Genomic DNA, 15,420 nt, shown 5'->3' with positions numbered 1-15,420 from the left:
AGTATTAAACTATTAATGACGTCTAACTGACTTCTAACATATGTTTGACTTCTAACATATGTTTTTAAGTATTATTTTGGGTATCAATAACAACACCCCATTATCTGTTGGTGATTTTATATCACTAATATTATATAAGTGTAATGGGGTTAATTTGTTGATCAATGTCACTTTGACAATTATCGAACATATTAGTATGGTGCAGAGTGCACATTTGTTTGATTTTGACATTGTTGAAAGTATACTGCTATTTAGGGGCGAAGCCCCTGAACTAACGTGGGTCCGGGGGCAGCGCCCCTGGGAGCGGGGTCCAAGGGGAGGCAGCCCCTGGCTGCGGTCGATATAGCATATGATATGGGAAGGCTTAGTAGATATACTAGTAATCCTAGTTCACATCATTGGCAAGTTGTAAGTAGAGTATTCAAGTATTTGAAAGGGACCATGAATTATGGTTTAACTTATAGTAGATATCCTTCTGTTTTGGAAGGTTATTCAGATGCCAGCTGGATTAACAACTTAGAGGATCACTCCTCTACAAGTGGTTGGGTGTTTCTTCTTAGAGGAGGTGCCATTTCTTGGGCATCTAAGAAACAAACTTGTATTACTAACTCAACCATGGAGTCTGAGTTTGTTGCATTGTCTGCTGCTGGTAAAGAAGCTGAGTGGCTAAAGAATTTGATTTATGAAATTCCATTATGGCCCAAACCGATATCTACCTTTTCTATCAGATGTGATAGTGCTGCAACCTTGGCTAAGGCTTATATTCAAGTGTACAATGGAAATTCTAGACATTTAGGAGTTAGACATAGCATGATTCGTGAGCTCATCATGACTGGTGTGATATCTGTTGAGTTTGTAAGAACTCAGTTCAATTTAGCCGATCATCTAACCAAAGGGTTAGCAAGAGATCTTGTGCACAAGGCGGCTGTAGGGATGGGTTTAAAGTCCACTTAAAATCTTTTATATTGAGATACCCAATTCCCATCTAATGCAATATTAGATGTTGAATTCAATGTGGAAAGCTTGATATTTGAAGATTGGAACACATTTTATGATCATCCCAAGGTATGTGTTCGGTACTGCAAGTTAAGGAGGTTGAAATTTTATTTCTTAATAGTTCTTTGAAAAATTGCATTTGCAGGTGCAAGAACAAAAGAACTACCTATATAAGCATGAAGTTTAGCTGCTTCAAGAAGTTGGGACTTGGCTTTGATATGCTTGTTGAAGGATGGGACACAAGCTAGTAAAATATAGTGTCAAGTTAGAACTTTGAGAATGAAAACTGTTGTGTATATTATCTTCTTGTATTCACTTAGAATAGAAAGGGTTCAATCCTTAGTGACACCCTGATATTCGAATATTTGGAATGAATAATATACTAATGTGAAATTCAATCATCACGATATTTCATTTATGCATCAGTTTGTTGTTGTTATGATTTTATTTTAAGTTAATCAAGATTACACTTAAATGGGGGAGGTTTGTTGGTGATTTTATATCACTAATATTATTTAAGTGTAATGGGGTTAATTTGTTGATCAATGTCACTTTGACAATTATCGAACAAATTAGTATGGTGCGGAGTGCACATTTGTTTGATTTTGTCATTGTTGAAAGTATACTGCTATTTAGGGGCGAAGCCCCTGAACTAACGGGGGTCCAGGGGAAGCGCCCCTGGGAACGGGGTCCAAGGGGCAGAGCCCCTGGCTGGAAATCTCGTAAAATGTCTCATAAATCTCGTATTTTTGTAAAACACCCGGTTTTGTAATCCATTTATAAACCCGATTTTATGTTAGTTTTGACAGGTAATATGACCGTTTTTTGGACAGGAAGTTGTTTTCCTGTAACTACCATATTACAGTTTTAAGACAGGAAGTTAGTTTCTGTTATATGATCAATTTCGGGTTCATTTTGGGTACAAATATCATAACATCTTCTTCATTCTCCATTCTAGAAAAACAGTGAGTTTCATCCGATTAGAGATTTTGAGTGTACCCTCGAAATGCTTTAATCTGAAAGTGTTTCACAACTCTCACTGATCCAAGATTATCTATATCCCAATTTTCTAACAAAGATTAAAGCATTCTGTGATCATGGCAAGTGGTGATTCTGTGAAGGAAATGACAAGTAAGTTTGAAATACTGAACAAGTTTGAAGGGCAAGAGTTTCGTAGATGGCAGAAGAAGATGAAGTTTCTCCTTACCACTCTGAAAGTGGTGTATGTTTTGAGTACACCCATGCCAGTCTTACCAGAATCTGTTGAAGATGAACCTTTGGAGGCAACAAGAAGAAGATCAAAGTGTGAAAATGATGATTACATATGTCGTGGTCATATTCTCAATGGTATGTCTGATTCTCTTTTTGATATCTATCAAAATTTCGAATCTGCAAAAGAACTGTGGAATTCTCTTGAATCTATGTACATGGCTGAAGATGCTTCTAGTAAGAAGTTTCTTGTTAGTAACTTTATGGGTTACAAGATGATTGACTCTAGGCCTGTTATGGAACAATTCCATGAAATGTTAAGGATTCTAGGACAGTTTGCTCAACACAATTTGAAAATGGATGAAGCCATTTCTGTGGCTATGATCATTGACAAACTGCCCCCTTCTTGGAAGGATTTTAAACACAATCTGAAACATAACAAAGAGGAATTGATTTTGACTCAACTTGGAAGCCATTTAAGGATTGAAGAGTCAATAAGGACTCAAGAACTTGACAACAATCCTAAAGGCAAGAACCAAGTTGGTTCCTCTTCCGTGAACATGGTGGAAGGAGAAAGTTCAAAGAATCCCAAGAAGTTTAATGGAAAAAGGAAGTTTAAAGGAAAGGATGACAAGTCTTCCAACAAGAAGGCTAAGTTGGTTTGTTGGAATTGAAACAAACCGGGCCACTTCAAGAAAGATTGTCGTCTTCCCAAAGTGAACAAGGATGGTGCTGGACCAAGTGGATGCAAGGATCCAGAAAAGCAACAAGGTCAGATTTCTGTTTTCATGCAGAATTCTAAATATATTCAGAATTATATTTCTATGATTTCTGAAGCATTTTATGTGCAGGATGATAATGTTGCATGGTGGGTTGATTTGGGAGCAACAAGTCATGTTTGCAAAGATCTATATTGGTTCAAGGACTTTCAACTAATTGTAGATGGATCTATTGTGAAGATGGGAAATGTTGCAACTGAACCAATCAAGGGCATAGGATCTGTTTTACTTACTTTTACTTCTGGGAAATGTTTGTGTTTAAACAATGTTTTATATGTTCCGGGGATTCGTAACAATCTCGTGTCTAAAATTGTATTAAATAATTGTGGTTACAAACAAGTGTTAGAAAGTGACAAGTATATATTGTCAAGACATGGTTCTTTTATGGGATTTGGCTATGTATATAATGGAATGATTAGACTTAATATTAATTATCCTTCTAGTGATAATTTTGTTTGCATGGCTTCTAGTAGTACTAGCAATAATTTTCATAAATCTGAATTATGACATGCTAGACTAGGACACATTCATTACAAGAGATTAAAAGACATGTCTAAAATGAGTTTAATTCCTACTTTTGATATGCAAAATAATGAAAAATGTAAAACATGCATGCTAACTAAAATCACTAGACAAACTTTCAAAGATGTTGTTAGGGAAAGCAAGGTGTTGGATCTTATGCATAGTGATTTATTTGATTTCCATGCAACACCTTCCCTTGGAAACAAGAAGTATGTTGTTACTTTTATTGATGATGCATCTAGATATTGTTATATCTATTTGCTACATTCTAAGGATGAAGCACTTGATAAATTTAAAATTTATAAACAACAAGTTGAGCTTCATAAAAATGAATTAATAAAAGTATTGCGTACTGATAGAGGTGGTGAGTATTATGATCCCGTTTATTTTGAATCAACTGGAATAATACATCAAACCACAACTCCATATACACCACAAAAAAATGGTGTAGCTGAAAGGAAGAATAGGACTTTGAAAGAAATGGTTAATTCCATGTTGTCATATTCTGGATTAAGTGAAGGGTTTTGGGGTCAGGCAATGTTAACTGCATGTTACATCTTGAACAGAACTCCAAATAAAAGGAGTAAGAGTACTCCTTATGAACTTTGGTGTAAAAAGGTACCAAATTTGAGTTATCTTAAAGTTTGGGGCTGTAGAGCAGTAGTAAGGCTCACTGAACCCAAAAGGAAAATATTGGGTGAGAGAGGTGTAGATTGTATCTTTATTGGATATGTTGAGCATTCCAAAGCATATAGATTCTATGTTTTAGAATCTAATGACTCTGTGTCTGTAAACACAGTGATAGAGTCAAGAGATGCTATCTTTGATGAAGAAAGATTTACATCTATACCTAGACCAAGGGACATGATTCATCAATCTTCCAGCAAGAGTATTACTCAAGCTAAAGATGTTTCTGGTGGTGTAAGTTCTGTACCTGAACCTAGGAAAAGCACAAGAGTAAAAGAAGCCAAAGTCTTTTGGATCTGATTTTCAACTTTATCTAGTTGAAGGAACAAGGAATGAGACTATATGTCAACATCAATATTGTTTTAATATTGAGGAGGATCCAAAGACTTTTAGTGAAGCTATGGCTTCCAGGGATGTTCATTTCTGGAAAGAAGCAATTCAGGATGAGATTGATTCTATCATGCATAACAATACTTGGGTATTGTCGGATTTACCTCCTGGTTGCAAGGCATTGGGTAGTAAGTGGATCCTCAAAAGGAAAATGAAGGTGGATGGCACAATTGATAAGTATGAAGCCAGATTGGTTATCCAAGGCTTTAGGAAAAAGGAAGGCATTGACTTCTTTGATACCTATGCTCCTGTTGCTAGAATTTCCACAATTAGATTATTGTTAGCTCTTGCAGCTATACATAATCTTGTGATTAACCAAATGGATGTGAAAACTGCATTTTTGAATGGTGTCTTAGATGAGGAAATTTACATGAAATAACCTGAAGGGTTTGTGATTCCTGGTAATGAACATAAGGTGTGTAAGTTGAAGAAATCATTATATGGGTTGAAACAAGCACCAAAACAATGGCATCAAAAGTTTGATGATGTGATATTGTCTAATGGTTTTGCATTAAACCAGACTGACAAATGTGTATATAGCAAATTTGATTCTTCTGGTAAAGGAGTTATAATTTGTCTATATATTGATGATATGTTAATCTTTGGTACTGATCAAGGTGAAGTTGATAAAACCAAGAAATTCTTATCATCTAGTTTTGACATGAAAGACAAGCGGGAGGTTAAAGTAATTCTTGGTATAAGAATTAGAAAAGGAAACAATGGGATTTCAATTTTTCAATCTCATTACATTGAGAAGATATTGAAGAAGTTTAACTTTGAGAATGGTTCTCCTGTTAGCACTCCTATAGATCTAAGTCTTAAGCTTCTACCTAATAAAGGATCTTCAGTGTCTCAACTTGAATACTCAAGGGCTATTGGTTGTCTAATATATGCCATGATTAGTACTAGGCCTGATATAGCATATGTAGTGGGAAGGCTTAGTAGATATACTAGTAATCCTAGTTCACATCATTGGTAAGCTGTAAGTAGAGTATTCAAGTATTTGAAAGGGACCATGAATTATGGTTTAACTTATAGTGGATATCCTTCTGTTTTGGAAGGATATTCAGATGCCAGCTGGATTAACAACTTAGAGGATCACTCCTCTACAAGTGGTTGGGTGTTTCTTCTTGGAGGAGGTGCCATTTCTTGGGCATCTAAGAAACAAACTTGTATTACCAACTCAACCATGGAGTCTGAGTTTGTTGCATTGTCTGTTAGTGGTAAAGAAGCTGAGTGGCTAAGGAATTTGATTTATGAAATTCCATTATGGCCCAAACCGATATCTACCATTTCTATCAGATGTGATAGTGCTGCAACCTTGGCTAAGGCTTATATTCAAGTGTACAATGGAAAGTCTAGACATTCAGGAGTTAGACATAGCATGATTCGTGAGCTCATCATGACTGGTGTGATATCTGTTGAGTTTGTAAGAACTCAGTTCAATTTAGCCGATCATCTAACCAAAGGGTTAGCAAGAGATCTTGTGCACAAGGCGGCTGTAGGGATGGGTTTAAAGTCCACTTAAAATCTTTTATATTGAGATACCCAATTCCCATCTAATGCAATATTAGATGTTGAATTCAATGTGGAAAGCTTGATATTTGAAGATTGGAACACATTTTATGATCATCCCAAGGTATGTGTTCAGTACTGCAAGTTAAGGAGGTTGAAATTTTATTTCTTAATAGTTCTTTGAAAAATTGCATTTGCAGGTGCAAGAACAAAAGAACTACCTATATAAGCATGAAGTTTAGCTGCTTCAAGAAGTTGGGACTTGGCTTTGATATGCTTGTTGAAGGATGGGACACAAGCTAGTAAAATATAGTGTCAAGTTAGAACTTTGAGAATGAAAACTGTTGTGTATATTATCTTCTTGTATTCACTTAGAATAGAAAGGGTTCAATCCTTAGTGACACCCTGATATTCGAATATTTGGAATGAATAATATACTAATGTGAAATTCAATCGTCACGATATTTCATTTATGCATCAGTTTGTTATTGTTATGATTTTATTTTAAGTTAATCAAGATTACACTTAAATGGGGGAGGTTTGTTGGTGATTTTATATCACTAATATTATTTAAGTGTAATGGGGTTAATTTGTTGATCAATGTCACTTTGACAATTATCGAACAAATTAGTATGGTGCGGAGTGCACATTTGTATGATTTTGTCATTGTTGAAAGTATACTGCTATTTAGGGGCGAAGCCCCTGAACTAACGGGGGTCCGGGGGAAGCGCCCCTGGGAGCGGGGTCCAAGGGGCAGAGCCCCTTGCTAGAAATCTCGTAAAATGTCTCATAAATCTCGTATTTTTGTAAAACACCCGGTTTTGTGATCCATTTATAAACCTGGTTTTATGTTAGTTTTGACAGGTAATATGACCGTTTTTTGGACAGGAAGTTGTTTTCCTGTAACTACCATATTACAGTTTTAAGACAGGAAGTTAGTTTCTGTTATATGATCAATTTCGGGTTCATTTTGGGTACAAATATCATAACATCTTCTTCATTCTCCATTCTAGAAAAACAGTGAGTTTCATCCGATTAGAGATTTTGAGTGTACCCTCGAAATGCTTTAATCTGAAAGTGTTTCACAACTCTCACTGATCCAAGATTATCTATATCCCGGTTTTCTAACAAAGATTAAAGCATTCTGTGATCATGGCAAGTGGTAATTCTGTGAAGGAAATGACAAGTAAGTTTGAAAAACTGAACAAGTTTGAAAGGCAAGATTTTCGTAGATGGCAGAAGAAGATGAAGTTTTTCCTTACCACTCTAAAAGTGGTGTATGTTCTGAGTACACCCATGCCAGTCTTACCAGAATATGTTGAAGATGAACCTTTGGAGGCAACAAGAAGAAGATCAAAGTGGGAAAATGATGATTACATATGTCGTGGTCATATTCTTAATGGTATGTCTGACTCTCTTTTTGATATCTATCAAAATTTCGAATCTGCAAAAGAACTGTGGGATTCTCTTAAATCCAAGTACATGGCTGAAGATGCTTCTAGTAAGAAGTTTCTTGTTAGTAACTTTATGGGTTACAAGATGATTGACTCCAGGCCTGTTATGGAACAATTCCATGAAATGTTAAGGATCTGGGACAGTTTGCTCAACACAATTTGAAAATGGATGAAGCCATTTCTGTGGCTGTGATCATTAACAAACTGCCCCATTTCTGGAAGGATTTTGTTGAATCATAAAAGTGACCCTCTTGAACTCAGCTACCGCAACCATCTCAGCTACCGCAACCATCTTTCTACCGCAACCGCTTCAGCACCCGGAGTCAATCTTGTTCATCAGCAACCGCATCAGCAACCTGAGTCAGCTACCGCAGTCAACTTAGCTAGATTACGTTATTTGTCTTTAATGTAATACACTCTATTATCCAGTATGCCTTGCACGGCTGCTTATAGAGTTGTAATCTAGTGTAGTTTCTAAGTCTCTATAAATAGAGACTTACTCTCTTTGTATTCATAGAGATAATAAAAGGAACCGATAACTTATGAATTCTATCTGAATACACATTCTGAAGTTATCTCTCTTATCTTTCTTCACTCATATCTTCTTACTTAAATCTTATCATAATCCTACTGATCATAATCCATCTTCGGAGCAAGTCTTTAAGACTTAATCACTAAGCTTGATCTTCCTTATTAACTTGGAGTGAATGCATTCCTTGTTATGAATCAGCTTAAGTGTCTTCTTGATATAACAATTGCTGTCATTTCCATTCCTTTACATTTCCGCAACTAACTCTCTAACTATCTAACTATATTATTGTTGAGCTTTTAGATCCTTTGAGATTAACTATTCCGTATTATACTTGTTCTAACTTTTGTTCAAGTGTTTCTCCAAGTTTTTCTCTCAACAATTGGTATCAGAGCCAAAGTGGTTGCTTTTTGAAAACGGAACTCTGATTTTTCAAAGAGCCTTCTATACCACTAAATCTCATTTCTTCAAAACAAAAAAAACAATTTCAAATGGCACAATCATTATCTCTAAATGTTTCCAACAGTGTCGGTGGTTCTAACCGAGCCCCAATACTAGTCGCAAATGAATATCATCACTGGTCACAAAGAATGGAAAGGTACTTGAGAAGACTGGGTAGAGATGTATAGCGATCCGTAGAAGAAGGACCACATGTTCCAGTCCTTACACCAGTCCAAACTGACGGCGCTGCAACCAGGCTAGGAGGAGGTCAACCAGCCATGAGCCGTCCCACCAAGGATGATCTCGATAAAATGGAAAATGATGTTGTTGCTTTTTATGAAATCTCCTGCGGAGTTGCTCCTGACAACTTCGATATTATCATAAATTGCAAATCAGCGAAAGAGATCTGGGATGTTCTCAAAAACCTGTACGAAGGCTCAGAACAAGCACAAGATAAGAAGCTTACTACCGCACTCAATGAGTTCAACAACTTCAAAGCTCATACTGGAGAAAGTTTGGAAGACTCCTTCAAAAGGTTCAACCTGATATTCACCAAGTTATCCAATGCGGGCACCATCCGCAGTAACCATGAAATCAATCTTCAGTTTCTTAATGGTTTGGGCAGACATTGGACTACGGCCAAGATGATAGTCCAAGGCGATAGAAAGATTCACTCCCTGTCACTTTACAAGCTCTATGGAGAGCTGCAAGCTCAAGAATCCACCGTACTCAAAGACTGTGCTGACTTCGGAGGACCACTTGCTCTCATAGCACAAGCTCCACCGCAGTCACCTTACCCTTCCTCGTATGACACTCTACCGCAGTCATACGAAGCGGATTCTGAATATGATGATGAAGAAGATTTTCAGAAAGTTATTGCTCTGGTTAGCCAACAGTTCAACCGTCTACCACCTCCTTCCTTCCGCAAGAATCAGCAGTTCAACAAACCTCCATTCAACCGTAACTTCGGTTCTCAGAATAACTACTCTCGATTTCCCAAAAGTTCTCATCCACCACCGCAATCTCAGAATATTCAACCAAAGGAGGTACCGCAGTCTCCTCAAATCACTGACTCTGGTACTCCTTCAGAAGACAAGACTGATGTTGTAATTTGTCACAAATGCAACAAAGAGAATCACCTTGCACGAGATTGTAAGGCCAATGTAGTAAAAGACAGAGCATTCTACCTTAGAATGGCTCAAGAGTTGGAAGACAAAGAAAAAGCTGAAAAGGCAAGGGCATACGTGGCCCATGTCAAAAGAGACCATCAAGTCTGGTCATCCGGAGACGAAGATGAGGCCATCAGCAGTGTCAAAGGAAAAGGGAAAATATGCATGATGGCCACTGCGGATGATGATGGGTCTACAATGTTGAACAAGAACTATTGCTACATGGCAAAGGATGGAACACTAAGCATCGTCGAACAGGTAAAACTCATGATCCAAACTCTAAACTATAGCATGCATGACTGTCAGCCTTACATAGATGATCTTAATGACACCTGTGATGCCGTCCTTACAGACTATAATAAAGCCTTAGATGAGAAGAACATTGCGTCCCAAGAGATGTTCCACGTGAGAGGACGACTGGATAACAAAAGACTTAAGATGGCTATGTTAGAGAAGGACCTAGAGTTAGAAAAGGATGCAAGAATGTTAAGTGAAACCCAATTAGAGATAGCTTTGAACCAGAGAGATTTAGCTCAGAGAGAAATTGTACGCTTAAATCTCTTAATTGAAAAATTGTTTAATGAAAGTGAAGCTATTGAAAATTTGGTAAACAATGGAACCGTGGACAATACATACAATTGGGGTTGGTCAAATGGATATCCTACCTCAATGGATTCCTCACCCCGGTTCAACAAAGACAGACTGTATGTCCCTCCAGACCGAGAATTTCATTTCCCTGTCAATGACAAGACTTTTCCCGAAGATATTAAAACTCACTTCGGTAGACTGCACAACTTAAGCAATAATTGTGTCATTGAGGAAATTGTGCCGGAGGTTTCGGGTCACACATGTGATCAAATTCCTATCTGTGGCACCATCTATCCAAATTCTCAAACTTCATCCGTAGTTGATGAAGAGATTGTTGTTGAGGGCCCCGAAGTCTCAAAAGACTTTCCATCTCTGTCCTCAGACCGCAGTGTCTCTCACTGTAGTCAAATGTCCCACAAATGTCCCACCGAAGTCCCATCTAAGACTTACTCAGCGGTAGTCAAGTCATCCCTACCGCAGTCATCAGTTCAAGGAACTGTAACTCTTCAGCCAATATTTCATGAACTACCTATAGAAAATTTTGAAGTAGGTCAATGTTCCCAAATTCCTGAATCCTCAAGTTCTGATGACTCAACTCCGCGTTTTCAAAATCATTCTAAGAATTCCAGGAAACCGCAGTTGAACAACAATGACTGCGGTTCACCAAAATCTTTGGCAAAAAAGGCTTTTAAAGAAGAAATCAGATCTCGCGGCACTAATAGACAAACTTTTTCAAAAAACAAGAAGCAAGTCAGATTTCCTAAATCCAAAAGTCCTAAAAAATTTGTTTTCTCTCACTACATTTCAAAAAACTCTTCTTTCAAGAAATCAAACAAAAAGGAAAGTTCAGTTTCAAAAGTCATTCCTACTCCTTCTGACACAACCCAAAAGGGTGTTCAATCTTTTCGACACTATGTTTTTCAGGTCTATTCTTCAAATGATCCTAAATGGAAAGGTATTTTACCAACTCCAACACTTTTAAAGTCACGTCAAAATTTCAAATGGAAAGGTATCTTACCAAATCCATCAAAAAGAATTCAGAAATCTACACGTGCTAAAACCTTTCATAAACAGACTTTTTCAAAACCCAAAAACACTCGTGTCAGGAATAACCCATCTTGGACCGGTAACAGATCCAAAACATCCTTAAAACCGCTGACCAATCACAGTGTTAGATCAAAAGACAAAATCTCCTTTTGTAAATGTCAGTGTAGCTGTCAAAAGGTTTTATCTCATGTCAAATCGAGTCAAAGTCAGAAACCTCGTATTTTTTCAAAAAATCACAACACTCCAAATCTACTCAAACACCCAGGACTAGGCTCAAAAGTTGACAAGAGACCTGTCCCTGCAACCTCGGACCATGCATCACTCAGAAACACATCAATTGTCCCAGGCTCCAAACTTGTTTGGATGCCTAAACTAACCGTGTAATTCTCAGGCTTTGTGCAAGGAGGAACAAGAAGAAGAGTGGTTAATTGACAGTGCCTGCTCCTTGCACATGACCGAAAGGTTAGAATACCTTCGGGATTTCAGGCCTATATGCAATGGTGGAAATGTCACGTTTGGTAACAATGCAAACGGTGTCATCCGAGGTTACGGTGTTCTCACTACGGGGAACTTTTCCATTCAGAAGGTTGCTTATGTAGAAAGCCTTAAACACAATCTCATCAGTGTTGGCCAACTATGTAAAGCAGGACATCGTGTTGAATTTGATGATCAGTTTTGCTACGTAATGACGAGTGATAGAAACACTTGCCTGGTCAAATCTCGATCCGAAGGTACCATGTACCCTTTAGATGTTTCTCTAATCATTGGTAAACCGCAATTGTGTTTCTTGTCCAAAGTTGTATCCGAAGTCAGCTGGCTATGGCACCGTAAGCTAGCTCATCTCAACTTCCGGTACATCAACAACTTAGTCACTGGAGAACTAGTCCGCGGTCTCCCTATTCTCAAATTTAGCAACGATACTCTCTGTCCGGCTTGTGAATGTGGTAAGCAGTCTAAAGCAAGTCACCCTCTGATAATGGACTCTTCTATTTCTGAACCACTGGAGCTATTGCACATTGATCTCTGCAGTCCATCAACCGTAGCCAGCCTCCACCACAAGAAGTATATACTGGTTATTGTTGATGACTATACACGCTTCACATGGGTCTTCTTCCTCAGACTCAAATCAGAGACACCACAGATCTTCATCAACTTCATCAAAGAAATCGAACTTCAGATCAAGCTTCCAGTTAGAAGCATCCGCAGTGATAATGGAACCGAGCTCACTAATCATCTTCTTAACAGTTTCTTGGTGTCCAAAGGCATTTCTCACAACTTCTCAGCACCCTACACACCGCAACAAAATGGTGTAGTAGAAAGAAGGAACCGCACACTAGTAGAAGCAGCCAGATCCATGCTTAACTTCGCCCAACTTCCTCTCTACTTCTGGGCTGAAGCAGTAGCAACCGCATGCTTTGTCCAAAACCGAAGTATCGTGTGCAAACGCCTCAATAAAACACCATATGAGGGCCTTAACAACCGAAAGCCCAATGTTCGCTTCTTTCATATTTTTGGGTGTAGATGCTTCGTGATCAACAACAGAGATCAGCTCAACAAGTTTGCACCGAAGTCCGACGAAGGCATATTCCTTGGTTACTCCACTAACAAGGTTGCTTATCGAGTGCTCATCAGGCGTACAAGGCTGATCATTGAAAGCTTCGATGTGAAATTTGATGATTCTCACATCCGCGACGCCCCTCCATCTACTGAAACCACCGCAATCATGGAAAGTGACATTCCTGCCTCTTCAGGTCCCTTGAATCTAGTTGAAGTCAACTATGAGGATATTTTCGATCCTATTGAAACGGCGAAACTATCCGAAGTTCTTGTGTCACCCGCAGCTCAACAACAACATGTTGATGTTTCTGGACCATCTCTATCTGAAGTAGCCTCTCTCAATACTTCCACCTCTCCAGTTGAGGGGGAAAGATCTACTCCGGATCTAGCCGCAACCATCGAGGTTCCAGTACTTGATGTTGTTCAAATTCCTGTCTGCAGAGAAGCATTACCATCAAACGTATCTTCGGATTCGGATGATGAACTCATAGAAAATATCGACACTAGAACTGATCCAAGGATTGTCACTCTCCCATCCGCAGTCCAGGGGGAACCTTCTCAGGTTCCAGAGGAACTCCTATCTGCAACCCAGGGGGAACCTCTCCCAACTGCTCAAGAGAATTTCGTTCCAATAGATCAAGATGACTCAGCAGGATGTTCTCAAGTCCAGGGGGAACTGTCATCTCCAACCGCAGATTCCTCTGACATTCAAGATATTCCCTCTACCGCAGCTACTGATCATCTGCTGCCACGTCTTCATGTATGGACGAAAGACCACCCACCAGGTCAAATCATTGGGAACCCATCCACAGGCATCCAGACTAGATCTTCCAAGGACCTATCTGATCCCTGCCACTATGCAGCATTTATGTCCTCGGTAGAACCCAGAACGATCAAAGAAGCATTGCTTGAACCTGACTGGATAGCCGCAATGCAAGAAGAGCTTGAAGAATTTCAAAGAAATAAAGTTTGGCAGCTCGTTCCGAAGCCACGTGGTCACTCCATTGTTGGCACTAGATGGGTGTTCAAAAATAAGTTGGATGAATCTGGTGCGGTAGTCAGAAACAAGGCAAGGCTAGTTGCAAAGGGGTATAATCAACTTGAAGGCATTGACTACGATGAAACGTATGCTCCGGTAGCACGCATGGAAGCTATCCGGATCTTTCTAGCATACGCAGCCCACAAAAACGTCAAGGTACACCAAATGGACGTTAAGAGTGCCTTTCTCAATGGGGAACTAAAAGAAGAGGTTTATCTTCAGCAACCTCCAGGCTTTGAAAATGTTAAATTCCCAGACCACTGCTACAAGCTTGAAAAGGCAGTCTACGGTTTGAAGCAAGCCCCAAGAGCATGGTATGAGACTCTTTCTGAATTCCTTGTCTCATCCGGGTACAAGAGAGGAGTGATTGATCCCACACTATTCAGAAAAGCAAATGGCGACCACCTCATGATGGTACAGATATATGTGGATGATATCATCTTCGGTTCGACTGATCAAGGCATGGTGGATGAATTTGCTAAGCTCATGACCAACAAGTTCAAAATGAGCATGAATAGAGAGATTAATTTCTTTCTAGGTCTTCAAGTGAAACAAGTACCGCAAGGCATATTCATTCATCAAGAAAAATACACCACTGAACTATTGAAGAAATATTCTATGGACAACTGTTCATCTGCTAAGGTCCCCATGGCCTTCGATTATAAGATCTCTGCTGATCCCTCGGGCGAATCTGTGGATCACAAGACTTATAGAGGCATCATCGGCTCCTTGATGTACCTCACTGCAAGCAGGCCAGACATTGTCTTTGCAACTGGTGTATGTGCAAGGTATCAGGCTGACCCAAAAGTCTCACATATGACCGCAGCCAAACAGATACTACGGTACCTGAAAGGAAGCAAATCTCTTGGTCTATGGTACCCCGCAGGTAATGACTTCAGCCTGCAAGCTTTCACAGATGTTGATCATGCCGGATGCAAGCTCGATCGAAAAAGCACTTCAGGAGGATGTTAATTCGTGGGTGAAAGACTAGTCAGCTGGTCCTCAAGAAAACAAAGCTGTGTCTCTCTATCAACTGCAGAAGCCGAGTATGTGGCCGCAGCCAGGTGTTGCTCTCAAGTCCTTTGGATGAAAACTCAACTAATGGACTACGGGTATAGAATGCTGCGGATACCGATCTATTGTGACTCTGAAAGTGCTATTGCTATTTCTCACAATCCAATTCCGCACTCCAAGACTAAGCACATTGAACTACGGTATCATTTCATCAAAGACCACATCTTAAAAGGTAATATTGAACTCATCTTTGTCCCTTCTCATGAAGAGATTGCTGATGTGTTCACAAAAGCGCTCGATTCAACAAAGCTTAACATCTTCCTGCAAATTTTAGGAATGATGAATCCAGACCCGCAATTCTTTTTGAATTGTTAGCTACCGCAGACCATCCTTGGTCTTCGTTGCGGTTCTAACTGAGAATTACATGTGATAGATGGTTTTGGTACCGCTGTCTAGGTACCGCAACCATTTATCATACGTATCT

Source organism: Lactuca virosa, chromosome 6, assembly GCF_052849685.1.
Source record: "Lactuca virosa cultivar CGN04683 chromosome 6, Lactuca_virosa_CGN04683_v6, whole genome shotgun sequence".
Lineage (NCBI taxonomy): Eukaryota > Viridiplantae > Streptophyta > Magnoliopsida > Asterales > Asteraceae > Lactuca > Lactuca virosa.
This window is presented reverse-complemented; position numbering follows the sequence as displayed.